This window comes from Pleurodeles waltl, chromosome 5, assembly GCF_031143425.1.
Source record: "Pleurodeles waltl isolate 20211129_DDA chromosome 5, aPleWal1.hap1.20221129, whole genome shotgun sequence".
Taxonomy (NCBI): Eukaryota; Metazoa; Chordata; class Amphibia; order Caudata; family Salamandridae; genus Pleurodeles; species Pleurodeles waltl.
This window is the reverse complement of record NC_090444.1, coordinates 609,653,623-609,673,671: the sequence shown is the minus strand read 5'-3', so window position 1 is coordinate 609,673,671 and position 20,049 is coordinate 609,653,623. Positions and strand designations below refer to the sequence as shown.

At 45.2% G+C, this 20,049-nt stretch overlaps 1 protein-coding gene across 1 annotated transcript in view; it reads left to right on the top strand.

Moving 5' to 3' along the window:
• Positions 1-20,049, top strand: part of ADSS2 (adenylosuccinate synthase 2) — a 236,387-nt gene that overhangs the window by 1,048 nt on the left and 215,290 nt on the right. The gene's annotated exons all lie outside the window — the stretch shown is intronic.

Below are 20,049 nucleotides of genomic sequence, written 5' to 3'. Positions count from 1 at the left end.
CTGAGCTAAGGGTAGGCTTTGGCTCTAAGAGCCCATGCAGTGCGCTGGAAATATCTGCCGTGTCAATCGTGGTAAACATCATGAAAAATATGATAGTATCTTCAGAATTAGAAAAGCACATTTCTTTAACACACTGCAGCTTTGACAATAATAATATATCACATTATATGTTCATTGAGAGGGAATGAAGGCAAAGGGGGATTGGTGATATAAAATATTTTCCCGAGATTGCAGTTTGGTTAAACGGGGTAAGTCGGGACTAATCCTAGGTTTTCCGATTTCACTTTGTACAAATCAGCCAATAAATGTGTATCTATATGTGTCTCCTTTTTACCTCAAATGTTAACGATTTGTTTTTAACTTTGTGCACGACGATAAACCGAGGGTGTCAGGTAAAAAAAAAAAACAGCTTGGCTCGGTATTCCAAGAGGACCTTGAGCTGAACTAGAGCCTGGCATCTGTGTCGAGCCAGCATCGGGCTTTAAGTGGCTCGCCCACCTCTAGCTGCCTTGAGGAAACTCATTTCACCAAGCCCTGCTCCAGCATGTGCTGTCATTGGTAAGCCTGTCTGGGCGGGTGTAGAGGCTGCTTGGGACAAATATAACCGAGTGCACGTTGCACACTTCCTCTTTTAAGGCAATGCAACTGACCTGCATTGGCGGTTGTTTTGCATTTAAAAACTCGTTTTGAGCAGTAAACACGGGCAGCTTGTTCCTGCTGGAGCAGGCCGGAGGTTTTTTCTCATGGCTTGTTTTCACCAGTGTCCGAGCCGCATCTGATTTCGCCCCATCGACTTCCCTTGGTTCATTTTTAGGTCTAACGTGTAAATAATACACCATTTACGGCGCACATCCTGTATTATATATGTACTGCATGGGGCTTTGGTTTAGCTTCATTCAACTAATAGCTTTTTTGACCCTGGACCCTTCAGTCATGGGGTCGAGACCTTGCCATTCACATGTTGGCTCACCACTCTAGTAGTATTTTGGTATACATTTTTTATTGGCTTTTTCGGTGTATCCTACCCCCTTGCACTGGAATGTAAAGTGAACTATTTTTCTCTTGAGAAGTGCACTCTATCATAAGACTTTTCATTCTTTCTCATACATACATTGAATGCATAAAATATTTTTTTACACAATTGTTTTCGGCAAGCATGTTTTGTATTGCTGTTGTCAACGCTCAAGTGTGACTTTAAAGCCTGTTGGCTTTGCCAGCAATTTTTTTAATACTTTATTTTCTCAGTACCCTACTGTAATTTGTCCAGGTAATGCTGATATGTGTTGAGCCATGTTGCTAGTTCTTCCTTGCTTCATCATATCACGAGGCACCATCGCACCTCTTCGGCATCATTCTAATGGTTAAAGGTCACTTGCTTCTGGCTTACCAGCATACATCCCTTTTATTGATGACGTTGGCACAAAATCTTGAGGGCCTTCATTGTGTACCCAGGGGCATGAAATATAATTACAGTACGTCCCTGCTTGTCGGTATGAGCACTGGAAGATATGTAGCTAAATCTTTCCTGGTACTTTTTTGATATACAATGCAGTGATTGGTAGCTGTGGGGGGATAGCGGTAGTAAGCGTTATTGCACCGCGTCTTACCTTTGTTAGTTCATGCCGTTCTACTACCTGTTATTAGTTACGTCTGTTGATGACTGATAAGAACCTGTTAATTCTGCCAATTTCTGTTTTTTACTGCCACATACTGAAGGTGGTAAATGGTCTCTAGGTTTTTCTTCTGTAGCACATGGCACATCAGTTGATGAGTAGCTGCTTTCCTGGGCACTTTCCTGTGGGTTATGTCTCCAAGTTGGATTTATTTGTACCCTTGTGCCATCCAAATGAGAACCTAATTGTTTCACTCGGGCCATCTTTTATTTACAAGCTGGTGATTCTATGAATTTGACTGCTGGCAGCATTTTGGACAGATTTCATTCTAGGCACTATAGCCTTACGTCTGTAAGCTATCAGAATGGGTTGTCTTCATGCTGGAGAAAGGGTTTCACTTTCTGATGGATCAAGGAGGCAGGCCGGCCAGAACATGAACCATAGGCATAGTTGGCATCTCTCTCCAAAGATAAGAGCAGCTAAGCAGATTGTTCTGTGACCAAGAGCTGTAGATGATAGTCACATGGTGAGTCAGATATGCTGGAACATCTGATTTGCTTCACACTAGAGGGTGATGTATTTGTCTAGCCTGTCCTGTGCCTGGTTGGGGTGGGGCGAGTTTATGGACTGGCAAGCAGTGCATAATTTGAGCCGGTGGTGGCACGTAGGGCCCATCACCACCATTTTTGGGGACCAGTACTTATTTTACCTCAACAGACTTTGATCCACAGCAAGGAAGAGAAAAACACAACAAGTGGAAAAAATGAGGAGAAGGATGGAAAAACAGTGACATTTTGAGAAAGCAGGGAATAAAAAAAACTATTGGAGCAAGATAATGGGGCAGTGGGTGTCTGGAGGGTGAAAGAGGCATGAAGTGGAATCAAGACCATGTAGCCTTGGTATTCAGCTACCCCTACATTTTTCATCGCCAACTACAGGCTCCTAAGAAATCTTTGGGCACCGCTGTTTATTATTTTACAATTAAAGCACTGCTGGCAAGGAAGGGGAGGGATGCGAGATGGCTGGTTGACAGGTGGTGTAAAGACCTGAAAGACAAAAAAACAAACCAAAGGGTCTGCAGAAGCCCCATTGAAGAAGGAGGAATTAAAGAGGTGGTCCATTGTTTACAAAGAAAATGTAATTGAAGAAAGCAAAGTACATGGCTGACAATCCCTCGCTCTCTCTCAGTGGTTTTAGGTTTTTATCGAATGCTGGAAGTTGCTGTGGTGTTTTTTTTTTTTTTTTTTGTTTTTTTTTGGACCTGCTTCATTTTCTACCTCTGGTATTGAATGTTGTGTTCGGACTTGTCCCAGCTCATTCAGGCAGTGTGATCTCTTTTGCAAGGGTTCACCTGCTCATTCCTTTGTGAATGGTGGTAATGTTTAGATTTGTCTGTTACCCAGACTGCAAAGTAGCTAGCAAATAGGCTCAGTTCTCTTTCCCAAACCACATCAAACATACAGACCCTCCTAGCCTATCTTAGCTTTAAGATAAAGTGCCAAAACTTTAGACCCTCAGAAAAGATTTTGGGCCTGATTACAACTTTGGAGGAAGGTGTTAATCCGTCCCAAATGTGACGGATATACCACCAGCCGTATTACGAGTCCATTATATCCTATGGAACTTGTAATACGGCTGGTGGTATATCCGTCACATTTGGGACGGATTAACACCTCTTCCAAAGTTGTAATCAGGCCCTTTGTCTCTTGTTCCAGCCTGCCTTACCTCTTAGGATGATACAAAGAGAGCTCCCAGTGTCAAGACATTTATTTCTTTTGACATTTCCGTCTGTATTTATTCATATTTATTTGTTGCTAATTTTATCTATATTCATCCATATTTATATTGTGCATAGTGTAACAAATGAAGCTATAATGGGTATATTTCCACATGTATTCAACCTACAAACGTTTAATTATGTTTGAATGTTTAATGGGTTTTAGCCATTTACAGTACAATACAGTCCTCTGAAAACATTCGCATTGCAGAACAGCTTAAACAGCTGTTCTACTTCAGATATTGAAGCTTCATTAGAAAATTTGTTTACCTTTTTGAAAGTCACTGTCGATTTGTACAGTTATTGATCTAGCAGTCATGATTGACAGTAGTGAGAAGCATCCAAAAGAAAAACAATTTTCTGTATTTTTTTCCATGTATAAAAATAAATACAGACGGGAAAATAGATATTTTTCTGCCATTATTTACCTATACAAACCAGTAAAAAGAGAAATCTTAGAGCCCTACTTTGAAGATATCACGAGCCATGGATGGGGAATGTGATGCTCCAGTGCAATAGTGGACCTGCTTTTTAGCTTATCTTCTATCTGTTTTATGATGAGTGGTTTTTGCCTCTAGAGGGCTCTTAATTCCAATGGGAAAACAGTACCAGCTATTAGAGGTAATATGTTTTTCCATCAACCAGTAATCTTGCCTTCCACCTTAAAACTCCAGCTACAGCCTTGGAAACAACTCAACAGCCAAGCTTCTATTGTTACTACATTCACATTGTCACAAGATAAATTATTCACCTTTGTCCTAGATCGACTGTCATGTCCTTTTGGTCAGATATTCAAGACCAATCCCCAAGTAATCATTCAAAGGCCAGTTCACACCTTCTTTAAGTTTGACCTTAATACCTGCTGCCATCACTTGGAGAATTGTTATTCTATTGGAGTTAAACAGCTTCCAGTCTCATCCTCGGGTACCAACCTTGAGATTGTAGTCTTCGTGTCCTGCCACTGAAAGTACTCTTAGCTGCCTACATATTGCATGGCACACTTTACAAATACATTAATAGATACATTTTCCACTTCCCCCTGTAGCCAAATCCAGTGGTAATCACTGGTATCATTATTAATTCCTGCAAATAGAAGGGTTAGCTGTGCTCTGTATATTTTTCAAGGTTTCTTATTTCCCATTGCAGTAATTTTAGTGCATCAAAGGCTCTTATTTTATGCATGAATGGTTCAAAATATGTACATCCTTACTATGTAGCTGATTACGAGGTTGGTAATGCTCTTCCTATCTGGGACACTGAATGGCTTTGCGTTGATGTTACTCAGCACGATCTCAACAGTCGTAGGGTTTTTGTTCCAAGGGCAGTCCAAGGTTTACTGTTAAGCGACCAAAAATGAAATCACCCCTCACTCATACTTCAGTTAATTGCATTGAGTCTCACATTTTAGTGAACCTGTTTCTCTGCTTGGCGATTAATTCATTTTCATTGGATTCTGTGCCCTCCGGTTTTACGTTTCAAGGTGACTAGAAGGACTGTCAACACTGCATCAACCAGGCTAACATGTTTTTTGAGATTCCTAAGGTTGACAAGTTTCCTCGTTGCTCTCTTCTCGGATTGCAGGCCACTGGTAGCCTTTCTCTGTTTAGGCAACTTTGTTGAGACACACCTCTGGGTGGACTTGTTGGATAAAAACATTCTTGAAGGACTCCTATTTCCTTTTCTCCTAAGACAGTAATATATTTTTCGTGTAATGAAAGGAAAAACAGCCAGACAAAAATACTTGAGCTCATACGAGAACTACTGCAGAAAGCAGATTTTAATAGTCTGCATGAATAGGTAATTTTGAGGTTAGTGGCTTTAAGAGGCCACTTTAGCCCTGATTGCAAGTGGCTTAGTTTTACATAAGGGGTTACCAAGTGGCAGGAATGGAAGTTTCCGATGGAATTGAAGTTTCTGGCTGATGACCCCACGCCTAAATCCGAATGTTCTTAGTTTTTGTCCCCTGGAATATCTGGGTACCTATCCGCATGGGAGATTCTCATTCCGGAGACAATTCCACTCCCAGGTGGTGTGTGTGTGGGGGTGGGGGGGGGGGCAGAGGACAGGGATACTGGGGTCAGTTGGGGTGGGGAGGTTTCCTGCTCCTCCATGCTTTAGGAGAGGGTTGTGTGGGTGCGGAGGGCGGGGGAGGGGGTCACACTGACATGTCATTTTAACAGCTGGATTTTTCTGAGGATGAAATCAGGGCTGTTGCTCTCAGACTTGGGGAAATATGCGAGCTAGAATACTGGGCCAGTTGTAATCGGTCAGTGGTAGCTCACACAGGGATATCCCTCCCTACGACTTGTAATCACACTCTTAGCAGGATAAGCATAATTGTTCTCTTTTGGAGAGGGTCAGCTTCATAGTTTATTAACAACACCATTTTAACAGCTGTCAAACAAAAGGGGCGCATTAGGTAACATAAGAATTTTGGAAAACTGAAACATTAAAGAATATGTGCACTGACCTGCAGCCTGTTACTGTAAAGGCCCCATAATAAGTTATTGTTCCTTATTAAAAGCTGAACTTTTCAGTGTCCGTGTTTCATTAGAGGAAAAAAAAGGAATGGACCAATATAATAAGTAGGAAACTCCAAACTTATTCTATTGTCCGAACGAAATAAACAATAATTCCAAGAGAAAAGTAAAAGCTTTATTTTATGAACATTTAAATGCTGCCAGATGTTCTAGATTGGTAACAATGTAGTCGGTCCTCCGTCGTTTAGCAAATGCAATTGCACATGGGACGGAACAATAATTGCTTGGATAGATAAAAATAAACAGATTTTTATCTGATCCATTTTAGACTTGGCACAGCATACTTTCTGGTGGCCTTTCCAGAGCGTGGCACTTGGGTTTCTTCCCTGCCATGCTGCCTGTGACCGTTCTTCACAGCAATCCATCATTTATTTTAGCCTTTTCTGCAGCTTTTATACCACACCGAAAATTCAATTTCTGCGTCCTCTACTGCGTGATAATCGCCCAACATCGCGTATGGCAGGCCTGTTATTTTTACATTGTCTAGAAACGCAGCTCATTTGTTCTGCTGTAATCAGTTACATTAGTAAGGCTTTAAAACGAGGAAACAAGTAGATGCCCTGTTCGCTTGTGATCTATCTTTTGGCCTTAGTTTGCTGTGTTGTCTAAATACCTGTTTAATGCTAGAATATTTTTAGATGAATTTTAAAAACTTTGTAGGAATGGTTTGTACTTTGTAATGTATTGTGTTTGCATCAAGTTTTTATATTTCGTTTCGTTAACTGTTGTTTATAACGTGATAACCTTTTTATGGCAACTTGCCGCATAAAAGTATATGATGAAGTAAGAAAGTGTTCTTCAATTTAAACAAAATCTCAATTGGGACCTAACCTTTAGGTCGGTCAGGCAGAGACAGTGTAGGCCTGTAGAGATTGAAGGCTTCACTTGCTAAGTAAATCATTGTTGGTCCGTGTCATTATGGGGATGCAAGCCATTATTAGCTTGATTTCATTTTACAGTTTGTGAGAATCTCTGTTTTTAACGTCGTTTGAACTTGTTTCTCTTCCTTCTAGTTATTTTATTTGCTTAACTCCCTTGTTAGCAGTGCTTCCCTGGCACTGTCATGGTCTAGTCTTCCTGAAAGGTGAATCAGGCACGGAGCTGGGGCACCATATCTATACCAGCGGGTTGGAAACTGAGTCCTGTCCAATATTACAGCATAACACTTTCTTTATAAGTCTTTATGTCCATGCATTTCCTCTAAGGTTTCTGCCTGGATTGCAGAGTTAGTATTTCTGGTCACTTCTGGTGGTATTCAGTTGCTTTTGACTACTCGCACTCTGCTCTACTCTCGAGACATGTTAGATCACAAATCCAGGCTCAATCACTCTTAACCTCTGAGATACAAATGTACCTTCTCCACACAGCTGATTGTTTTTTTTTCTCCCTGATTGTTTTTTTTTTTCTCCTCTTAATTTTCAAGGATCTGCTAGCTTTGGTTAGTAGTTTCTACCTTTGGGTTGAGAACATCTTTCCTATTCCTTAGAATTGTGATAGGGCTAGGTTTGGCCTAAGTTATCATGGCTCTACCTACACTGGAGGGCATACCCTTGACTTTTGTACTCATCCTTGGTGTACATGTGCTCTATAAATACGGCAAATGAATAACTAAATGTGGTTCTCCATAAAACAATGGAAAGAGTACTCTACACTGGTTAATGTGGCTTTGTCAATCAAAGTGAATAAAAATGGCACTGTGAAAAGGACACTGGTCTCTCATTGTCTCCTCACACTTTATGCAAAGTCATGGTGCCTCACCTCTGGAGGAGCCCTCAATTCTGCTGCCCAAGTCAGAAGGCAAAGGATGGATGCGCACCAGAGTATATAAACACAAAGAAGTTATTGGGGTCTCAGCTGTGTTTCTTCTGTCTCTCTGGGCAATGTCTGAGGTTTTGGTGTTATACAATAGATAACTGAGGAAACAAGGGTGGATTATGTTAATCTTTGGTAATGCACACCTCAGGGCTGTTCTAAGGTCAGAACCTTATGCGTGGCAGTGTATTTTCTGGGAAGAGGAGCAATGCTGTATTTTTTTTTTCTAACTTGTGTTTATTTAGCAGTTGCATAGTTTACAGTAGGACAGTACACACGTCTGTGTTACATAAAATAAATCGATGCAATCTAATTTGGCCTGTAATCAAATAATAGATGGGGCTGAGGACCCTCTACAATAGCCAATGCAGATCCAGCGCACAGCTGTACTGCCCAAGTTCATTTCTGATAAACAACATGTGAAACCACACCTGCATTGCTTTTTAAGTTTGTTACCTAATCAAAGAATTAACAATCAAGGAAATTAACATTGTTAACAAAAAGTAGATCAACAGCAGCGGCAGCAGATATCCATTATTTGCTCCTGTCTCCCGAACCCCCTCCTCAATAAGAGAGGGGAGACCAGGGGAAAAGACGTGGGAGGGAGCCCCACCCCAAGAGAACGAGGGACATGGAGAAAAAGGGCGGGGGGGGATCACTAGGGGCCAGCCCAAGGAGTCTGCACTGCATTCCCCTGTCAGTCACTGACATTGGCAGACACACCATCTACAGTTCTAGGTAACATTTCTGTGTCCTCTGAGGGAGTCACCAAATCCACATCCGGTGAGCGCTCAGAAGACATAGTGGGCCATGGCTCCTCTGCCACCAAACAGTCTAACATATAACCTCATATCTCTAGGTCTCTCTCCGCATTCTCCCCCGTGCGCACCAGTTGCAACCACCGCTCCTCTGCCACTCCCCATTCATGCAGGTCTGCCTGCAATGTGTCTAGAGCAGGCGGACCAGTACGTTTCCAGTGGACGGCTATGCACCACTTAGTCAGCACTAACCCCAACATGGCGAGCCTATGTTTCATCTGACTCTCGTTTTGGGGTCGGTAACAGTCCCAGCAAGCAATGTGTGATCGAGGTACCTTTTTTGGACCCGCATTATCTCCTGAAGTTCATGCAGTACTTTGGCCCAATAATTCAGCAATTTATCACAGTCCCAAGTCATGTGGAGGGATGCTGCCAGCTCCACCTCACATTTGGGGCAAGCGGGACACCGGGCTGTGTAAAAACTCTAGTTTTGGGGTTGGTAACAGTCCCAGCAAGCAATGTGTGATCGAGGTTCCTTTTTGGACCCGCATTATTTCCCGAAGTTCATGCAGTACTCTGGCCCAATAATTAAGCAATTTATCACAGTGCCAAGTCATGTGGAGGGATGCCGCCGGCTCCTCCTCATCATTTGGGGCAAGAGGGACATTGTGCTGTGTAAAATCTATGCAGCAGTTGAGGAGTTAGGTGCCACCGGAAGTCCTCATTGGACCGCCGGGTCAGAAATGCTAATGTCAGGCCCAGTGGGTCCAACCACCCTGATGGTACAAGCGGGGATATGGTGGGTTGGCAGAGGCCAACCCACCACACTCATATTGTAGCGGGCTTCACAGCCAGCCCGTCGGTGGTGAGACCACTACAGTGGCCCTGGCGGTCAGAAGATCGCCTGGGTAATAATGAGGGCCTTTATGTTATTTTGGTTTTTTTGTCTGTGGGGGGGGGGGAGAATACCACTTCCATGGGCAGGCATTTTGTGATTAAATACTTCCATGACAAAAAATGATGGCATTTTATAAATCATAGATGCACAATCTTATTGGTCTCAAGTTTCACTGTGCATCAGAAGATGAATGTGAAATATTCACCTCTCAACCAGAGGAGTCAGGGCATTGAAGTTGAACTCAGTGGGTAATGTCTGAGCTTCTAAAAAGATGCCCACATGCATCAAATGAATGATTTTTATTCTCTGCAAGCTAATTTGCCTGTCATTAGGTCGAGCGTACAAGTGCTTTCCGACCTGTTGTTATATATCTGTGGGCTTTTAATCACGCTCATTGCACACCCATCACTTTCACTCGTTTGTGGGCTTGACTTTCAAAAATCCCTTGATGTCATTGGTAAATGCTTTTACGTTTGTTCCGCCTTGGGGCAGTTTTGTTACCGCCTTGTAGATTGACTCTGTTACATGGATAATTGCATGATTGCCAATATACTTCAGCACAGGTGAACTATTTTATTACTTTTGTCTCTCTCCTTTGTGCTCCATGGCGGCCATGGCCTCACAGCAGCAACAGTGTGAACTCCATCGGCGGTGTTAGAGCGCTGGTCACACTGTTCACACAGTTACCTAATCAGTGTCCTTTCTTTTGGCTTTCCCCTTTGCGCTCCATAGCTTTCCTAAAAACACTTGTAATTGATAAATGCTTTACTTTAAAATAAGAGAAATCCGCAATGTGGCTCTCTCGACAAGGTGGGAGAGCAGATACTACAATATTCACTACACTCGGAAAAACTCGACCGATAATGTTTTGCAAGCGTTCTTTTTCACAACAGTTTTGCCCATAACTCAGCATCTGGTGGTCCTAGGACAATGGGATCACCACCAAAATGTTCAGCACAACACACACTTTCTGTTTAGTCCCCACTCTAGGTTAGCTGGGAGTAGTTTGTCTTCTAACAGCCTTCGTATTGCAGTAGGCTTGCTAGGCCTGACTTGTGTAAGGCACTATGCCCTCTAGGGGCTAATTATATGGTTACACAGCATTACATTCTACCATTATGTTTTCATGTGGTTACGTCTTCTAGGGGCTAACTATATGGTTACATGACCATGTTTCTTACAAATGTTATTGTTGTCTCCTCTAGGGGCTGTTCTGAGCATTGTAGTCAACATACTAGAATATTCACTTGGTCTCATAATACTTTGCAGTGCATTCTTTTACAAAACATTTTTGCTCATAACTTAGCCTGTGTTGGTCCAAGCAATATGGGACCAGCTTCTTTCACCACAACATGCTCTTTGTGTCTAGATCATCTCTGGGTCCCCACGCTAGGTTAGTGGGGACCCCAAAATAATAATCCCTCCCACCATTCAGTGTCTTTTTAATCTCTCTCATGGCTGGAACTTTTGTTTTACAGCTGAGAGTAGTTTGTGTTTTAAGGGTCTTGTTTGTAATAGCAGTAGGCCTGCTAGCCCTGAAAATGTGTAATGCACTATGCTCTTAATGGGATAAATATATGGTTACGCTGCATTACTTTTGGTCATTTTCTTTTCATGTGGTTAGCCCTCTAGGGTCTAACTATATGGTTACATGACCATGTTTCTTACAAATGCTATTTTCATTGTGGTGTTCTCTAGGGGCTGTTCAGAGCATTACAGTCTAATGCCAAAAGTTTATTTATGATAAAGGTTTTTATTGGGTTTATATGATAATTGTATATGTTTTTATTAATCTCTCGTTATTGCAATTATGACCATAATTCAGGCCAACTTAACATCCTTATTACACTATGTCTGTTTGAACACTCTTGATATGTTTGGGTGACCTTTCTAGTTTATTTTTGCTCGTTACTCCTCCGTGGCTATCTTGTGTCTTTTTTGGGGGAATTGTGTTAGCCAGTCAGCAACTCTGATGGTGGGGTGGTGAAAAAGGTATTCTATTGGAATTAGCATGGCATATTTAAATAAGGATGCTAAATGCCAGCATTTTCGTTTTGGGCTGTAGATAGAGGAAGAAGGCAAATGGAAGTGCTTTAGTTATATGCAGGGCCACTGGAATTATGTGGCAGTAAAAGACCGAATAATGAGGCGGGGTTGACCAATTTATGTGGCAAGAAAAGTCCAGTTATGAATTTACAATGCCAGTAGCTCTTACTCAAGCAAATGAGAGACCTATTGTATTGCAAATGCTTGTTTTTTGTAGAGTAAACATGACCCTCCACGCTCCTGCTGCAATTGGGCTGAGCAATGTGCCTTATGCAAACATAATAAAAACATTTTCAAGACACAAATTCCGTTGATGGCTCACATCCCCGGATGTATATTTGTTGCCTACTTATTACCTTACCTCAGAGCTAATTAGGTTTTCTCTGGTTCTGGCCAGGAGTCCACTTGGCTCCACCAGCCACCTCCGTGCCCGTGATCCCGCCTTCTGCCGCCAGGGATAAGAGTTCGAGGCCCTCCACCACCCGCAGGCACCTGCCTGCGCCTCATCCCTAGTGCCTAGTGGTAGGCATATCTGGTTGTTCAGTTTTTTGCATTTCGTTTTATTTCGTTGGTACATATCGTTTTTTCGTTTTGTTTACTGCTGTATTCTGCCCCTGTGCCATTTTTGTAGTCCTTTTCGTTTTTCCGCCCTATTGTGTGCTCGCCTGTTTTCTACTGGCTCTCGCCGGTCTATTGATCCCTGCGGCCCCGCCCCCCTTGCGCACCCATTGGCCTCTTCCCTCCCACTTCCCAGCTGCTCCTCCCTCCCACCTCCCCCTCTTAATGGCGGCCACTGTGGGGCCACACGCAGCAGGTGCGCCAGAGGCGAGCCCGTCTGCGCCTGGACCACGCCCAGCACCGGTCCCCCTGGCCCTCGCTGCTCCGACCCCCCCCCCTGAGGCAGCATTACTCCTCCACCAAACTCCACACCCCCAACCCAGGACAGCACCCCGTCTGCGCTCAGGCCAACCCCAAGCACACACACAGACCTTTCACATGCCACGCATGCCGCTTCTCCTGCACTCCCACTAACCTCCAACAACACCAACATGCTCCACAACAACACCAACATGCTCCACAACAACACCAACACGCTCCACAACAACACCAACACGCTCCACAACAACACCAACACGCTCCACAACAACACCAACACGCTCCACAACAACTCCAACACGCTCCACAACAACTCCAACACGCTCCACAACAACTCCAACACGCTCCACAACAACTCCAACACGCTCCACAACACCATCAACACGCTCCACAACACCATCAACACGCTCCACAACACCATCAACACGCACCACAACACCATCAACACGCACCACAACAACACCAGCACGCACTACAACAACACCAGCACGCACCACAACAACAGCCCCGCAACCACCTTAACTGCATACTCCTAAACACCCACTCCGTCCACAAGCACACCATCGAGCTCTGGGACCTGATCACAACACACTCCCCTGACATCGCCCTCCTCACAGAAACATGGATGAACCCCTCATCAGAACCAGACATAGCCATAGCCATCCCAGAAGGCTACAAAATCTCCCGTAGAGACCGCATAAACAAACCAGGAGGAGGCATTGCCATCATACACAAAAGCACCATCAAAATCTCCACCAACACCCACGACACCCTAGACAGCGCAGAACCCCTACACTTCTTAATTCACATAAACCCCAACACTACCCTCATTTACAGACCACCAGGACCCCGCCCCCCTTTCTGTGATGCCATCGCTGATACCATCAGCTCCCACGCCCTCACCTCCACAGACTATATTCTCCTTGGTGACCTCAACTTTCACCTGGAAAGCACCCACGACCGCAACTCCACAACCCTGCTAGACAACCTCACGAACCGAGGACTCAAACAATTGGTCACCTCACCCACTCACTCAGCAGGACACACGCTTGATGCAATTTTCACCTCCAGCAACCACGTCAAATTCACCCACACCACTGATCTCCACTAGAACGACAAACACTGCGTCCACTTCTCCTTCACGAAACCCCCAACCCACCACCAACACACCACACCCTACCGAATGTGGGACAAGATACCCTTAGAACACCTGAACGCCAAGCTCACACAAGCTCCACCCCCATCACCAACGACCCCAACATTGCTGCCCACAACCTCACAAAATGGCTAACAACCTGCGCAGATTCCCTCGCCCCACTGAAAAGTAACAACAACACCCGCACCATCAAGACCGCCCCCTGGTTCACCACTGAACTCCAAGCCTCCAAGCTTGAATGCCGCAAAACTGAGAAAGCATGGCGCCAAGAACCCTCCATTAACAATTTCTCCACCCTCAAAACAACCATACGCAAAACACCACCAACTCATCCGGACCACCAAAAGGTCTTACTACAAAGAACGCATAGATAGTAACTCACACAACAGCAAGGAACTGTTTACCATCGTCAAAGAGCTCACTAAACCCAAATCCAGCACCATCGACCCCCTCACACCCAAAACCTTTGCAACTCCCTCTCCAACCACTTACACCTCAAAATCTTAGACATACATGACAGTTTCATACCATCCGCACCCACCGTCACCGCCACCACCGACATGACCAACAGCACAGTGCCTCCCCCCACACCAATCAACTACACACCTGGACCCCTACCGACGACCAAGAAACCGAAAAAAAAACATGAACTCCATCCATTCAGGCTCCCCCACAGACCCCTGCCCCCACCACATTTTCAACAAGGCTAGCCCAATCATTGCTCCCCAGCTCCGCGCCGTAATCAACAGCTCCTTCGACGCCGCAACCTTACCAGACACCTGGAAGCACGCCGAAGTCAAGGCGCGCCTCAAAAAACCCAAAGCAGACCCGGAAGACCTCACGAACTACCGCCCCATCTCTCTCCTCCCCTTCCCCGCCAAGATCGCTGAGAAGATAGTGAACGCCAGACTGGCTCACTTCCTAGAGTAAAACAACGCACTTGACGCCTCCCAGTCTGGATTTCGCAAGAGCCACATCACTGAGACCGCCCTCATCGCCTGCACTGACGACATCAGAACCAGAGTGGACAAGGGCGAGGCCATCGCCCTCATCCTCCTGGACCTCTCCGCAGCCTTCGACACTGTATGCCACCAAATCCTCTGCGCATGCCTTTATGACGCAGGAATCCGGCACAAGGCCCTCGACTGGCTCACCTCCTTCCTCGCCGAAAGAACTGAGAGTCCGCCTCCCTCCCTTCCAGTCCCCAGCAACCAAGATCATCTGCGGGGTCCCCCAAGGATCCTCCCTCGGCCCTACCCTCTTCAACATTTACATGGCCCCACTCACCAACATTCTCCGCCCCCACGGAATCACCATCATCTCGTACGCAGACGACACCTAGCTCATCATCTCCCTCACCAGGAACCCTTCCACCGCCAAGAAAAACCTCCAACCGGACTCCTCGACATCGCCAAATGGATGACAGCAAGCCACCTCAAACTCAACTCTAACTAAACAGAAATCATCATCTTCGGCCCCAACAAGACAGTATGGGACGACTCCTGGTGGCCCACCGCCCTAGGACCACCCCCACCACCCCCAACACCCTCCACCCACGCACGCAACCTCGGCATCATCTTAGACTCATCTCTCCTTGGCCCAGCAAATCAACACCATATCGTCCTCCTGTTTCAACACCCTTCCCATGCTACGGAAGACCTTCAAATGGATTCCCATTGAAACCATAAAAACCGTCACCCATGCACTCATCAGCAGCAGATTAGACTATGGAAACGCCCTCTACGCTGGTACCACAGCCAAGCTTCAGCAAAAACTCCAGCGAATCCAGAATACAGCCGCACGTCTCATCCTCAACCTCCCACGCCACGAACACATCTCCGCTCACCTTAGATCCCTTCACTGGCTGCCCATCAGCAAAAGGATCATCTTCAAAGTCCTTATCCACGCTCACAAATCCCTCCACAACACTGGACCAGCCTACTTCAACATACGAGTAAACTTCCACGCACCTACTCGACTCCTCCGCTCTGCTGCCCTCGCCACAGTCCCCCGCATCCAACGCACCACCTCCGGCGGCAGATCCTTCTCCTACCTTGCCTCCAAGACCTGGAACTCCCTCCCCACCAACCTACGCAAGACCCAGGACCTCCTGACTTTCAGAAAGCACCTCAAGACATGGCTTTTTGAGCAGCAAACGGCATCCCCCCAGTGTGCCTTATGCAAACATAATAAAAACATTTTCAAGACACATTCTGTTAATGGCTCACATCCCCGAGTGTATATTTGTTGCCTACTTAGTTTCTTACCTGAGCTAATTAGGTTTTCTCTGAAAACTGGAAACATCATTAGTCATTTTATTATAGTTTGTCTTTTGCATCCTTTGGAGAGCATTTTGAATTATGCATTTAAGATGGCCCCCAGCTGAGCAGCGTGTAAACCCAGGGAACAGAACCTGCACACCATCTCCTCCACGCCTCAGCCGTCGTCATCCGCATTTTAAAGATTCAATATCTAAAAGTTAAGACCGACCAAGGAACGAAAACCTAAATTGGGAGCGAGTCTGCTTCTTAAAATAGAATCCACTAATAAGGGCGTTTATTTCCTGTTTTTATGCAGCAGTAACTTCAACGGGTCGCTGAATATAGGCGAAGCCTTCATCTTGGACCCTGTACAAATACTCTGACATCACATTTCATGAGTTCACAGGACGGCCTAATGTTAGTGGTGTACCAGCTGTCATCTGTGGGTAGAATACTGCCCGCTAGTGATTTACGGAAGGTGTTCTACTCCCGCCCTTGCTGTTCATTTCTTTTGCTCCCCTTACATTGTGAATATTATTCGTTTTTACCCCCAAACACATAGTGTCACATTTAAACTTGACAATTTTTATTGTATCTGTTCATTCTATGTTTCTGTCCTTCGCACTATAGTTCTTTGCTGCTTGCCTTCCATCCAGTCTCTGTGGGCCCATGTAAATCTCCGCCCCCCACACTTGAGGTTTGGATTCTATTAATAAAGTGGTAAAGATACCTCTATCACCAACTCATACATCTCACTAGCTTTAGGGGAGAAAAAAAATATAAATATATATATATATACATATATAGTCAGTTTCTATTGCACAATCACCAAACATTCCTCAAAACATCACATTAAAATCATTAAAAACAGTATTCTTCAAATACATCACAGAACAACAACGAATACTCTCAAGGAGAATGTATACAGACAATACAACTTGTCATCATTACAAGCACTTCTACTTGAAACATCACTAGGCATCTGTGTGTTCTGATCATCCTGAAGGTAACAACTGCCGAAGACACGTGTTCACAATTGGCGTGAAGGCTGCACAAGCCATTCCTGATGCCCTGTCTGCATCCGCCCGGGGGAGGTTGCTGCTGCTGAAGATGAGTGCCAGCATGTGAATTACCAAACTGACCTATCCCAGCAGTCAAGTTCTGAGCATGGTTGCCTCCGTCCCTTCTGTTCAGTAGGCTCCCATGCAGGAGCAAGACCACTGCCCACATCTGTCATGCACTGCAAGAATAAGAATATTGGTAACCGCAGGGCGTAAAACTGCAAGTGGATTAAGGAAACACTTGTAGGTAGTAGGTCTTTGACATAACCCTGAGGCTTTTACTGAGTAAGCTTCAATTTTGCCTTGTAATGAACACCCATACACACTCTTAACTCACCCAGACATGTAGAGGTGACTCCAATTGTGATGGTCCGGTCACATGCACACAAAATAGTCACTGCTAGTTATTATCCAGGTGAATCAATTGGGTAGAAAGCACTGGCGACAAGCATGTGCAGCATTCAAAATAAATCAAATAGACTCTATTTGGTTAGTGAATGGGCCTTAGATGGGTTAGAGTACTGCCTTGGAGGGGCCTGGTCCTCCCTCTAGAACCAGGCCTGTTAAACATACAGATAAACAGTTTCATTCATTTTATATCAATGAACAGACATAGAACATCCTGGTATGATATCATTGTAGGGTTAGAGCTGTATGGGGCTAGAGTCTCTCCCAAAAACATGTACTCAAGACATTTTCCCAGGAAGGACCAGTCAATGGAATCAAACACGTTTGCAAAGTCAATTAAAAGGAGAGTGCAGGGATCTTGAAACGTGCAAGCTAGAACAATATAAACATGTTGAATATAATGGCGGGTGCATTAGTCAGGCATAAAGCTACATTGGTCAGGGAGAAGAGAAAACCTTGAAGCAGATTGGCTACAAAATTGGCAAAAATGTTGATCTCTGTATTAATTAGCGAGATCTGCTTATATGCATTACAGTGAGACGCAGGGGGATTGTATTTGGGGATGGCCACAACAGTTGCTGTGTCCAACTCTGGCAGAAGGCTCCTTTTTCAGCCGCATCAGTGTAGAGTGCTAGAAGGTGGAGGGTGGGTACGTTGTGAAACTAGAGGTAAAATCCGATGGAAAAGATGTCTGGGCAAGGTGTTTACCCTGAGTGCATCCCCTCTATCGCCGCTTCTGTTTCTTTGACGGTGACTGGGGAGTTTAAGGTCGCTCTTGAGGCTGCCGACAATAAAGGGAGGGGAATGTCTGCTAAGAAAGATTTGTCACTCAAGTGAGGAGCGTGGCTGCAGAGTATAAAGTTGGCAATAGTCAGCGAAGCCAGTCACCATCTCTACAGGGCAATATTATATTTGAACAGGAATGTTGCGGATTGGAGGGAAAATTCTGGAGGCCATATCCGTGGTGGCCAGACGATTTAACAGCTTCTCAGTTAGATTCCTATGTCCAAAGACATTCTGGGTTGATGTCCACCAGCGGGCCTTGTCTAGGGCAATCTGCCACAGAGAGGGCTTAGCTAGAGTCGTGCAGCAGTGGAGTGCCTCAGAGCCATCCTCCAAGCAATGGCATTCCAAGTCAAGGATTTGAGTTTCGAGATCTGTAATCTTGTGGAATTTGTCCTTTTGTTTATGTTGGATGTAGCCCCTCGCTATACCCCTCATGGTGGTCTTGCCTGCTCCCCAGAGTGTGCTGGGCGAAGCACCGGTGCCTTGATTAGTGCCAAAGTCGGTTTTGAACTCTGTGGTAAGGAAGTCAGTGCAATGTTAGTCAGTGAAGTACCAGGCATTGATGTGCTGGACCGGGTGTAGGGCCCCATAGGATGCTCCATGGGTGAGCATTATTAGCGAGTGGTCTGAGATGACCCTGCGGAGGGTGGAGGTGGACTGAACCTGAGTGATGTCAGTTGCAGGGAGCAACAGCAGGTTAGTACAGGAAAGAGTTTTATGGGCAGTGGAGGTGTGAGTGTAGTCCCTGTCGTAGGGGTGCCAGACCCTCTAGCCACCACACAGGCCCAGGGATTCCATCCAGTCCATGAGCTGTTTGGACCTTGGTGTGCTGGTCATAGTGGTTGCCATTTAGGGTGTAGGGGAACCATGAAAGTCTTCCCCCATGATAGTGGCACTGTATGGAAGGGCCAGGATAGCAACTTTAACAGCATCCAAGGTGGGAGCCGACAGCTGTGGTGGCACATTGACAATGAGAAAGTTGTGTGTCTTCCCTGCGCTGTGAGGAGACCCTCCACTCCATTGAACCTGCCTGGGGGGTCGGCTGAGAACGATGTCACTGTCCGGGGAAAGCGTTTCTGTAGAAGTATGGCTGTCTCTGGATCCCCTCGTATAGCCAGAGAGAAAACCCTGAAGCAGCACAGAAAGGGACAATGTGTCCTCAGCAGGTGGGTTTCCTGCAGCATGAGGATTGAAGAGTTGTGTTTCGGGCATAGCGGAGGACGACTGTCCTCTTAATGCGTCCCAGAAGACCATTAACATTCCTAAAGATAGAACTGTGAAGGTCGTCAAATGGGGAATCGAAGGTGGGTGTAGTGGGTGGGAACCAGTGTGTTACAGGGTCCTTAGGCTGTCATGTTGAGATCCCAAGGGTCGCAGCCACGAACTTCTGAGATGTGCGCCACACCCCAGGTTCACGGGGAATGCGCCAAAGATGGCGCACAGAGGCTGAGAAGTGGGAAGGATTGTGGCAGATGCCTAAGAGCACTATTAAAAGACGTTCACCACCCTGGCTGCTTTGGCCAAACCCCTTGCAGGTGACCATTTTTTACAAGCATAAAGCCACTTTTGACATTCACACAAGGTGATTTTACACTCCTAAAAAGATTTACTCTATAAACCTTTTGCAAGTGTATATCTGTTCCCAGGGAAATGCCCTGAAAGTTTGTGCATTACCACAGATGGACTTGGTTGAGGGTATTTAGCGACTTTATCCTGGCTCATTCCCACCCTGTAAACAGTTGTACATATAGTTTTGTCAATGGTAGAAAAATCCCTTTCCCTGGAGGGAAAACTTGTAGCTGACACCCGCATAACTGATGGAGGTGTAAGGGGAAAGATTTCTTCCCAGCTGGAAGAAAAAAATATTTATTTGAGGAAAAAAGTGGCATTGCACTTATGTAAAGACATTTTCACATGCTGAGTTTAAAAAAAAAAAAAACATTTTATTGATTTTTGCAGTGCTTGAGCACTTTATTGCAACTCAAATGTTACAACACTAACACAATTAGTACAGTAATACATTTCTTGATACTTCCTCCTCCCCTCCCCTTGAAACT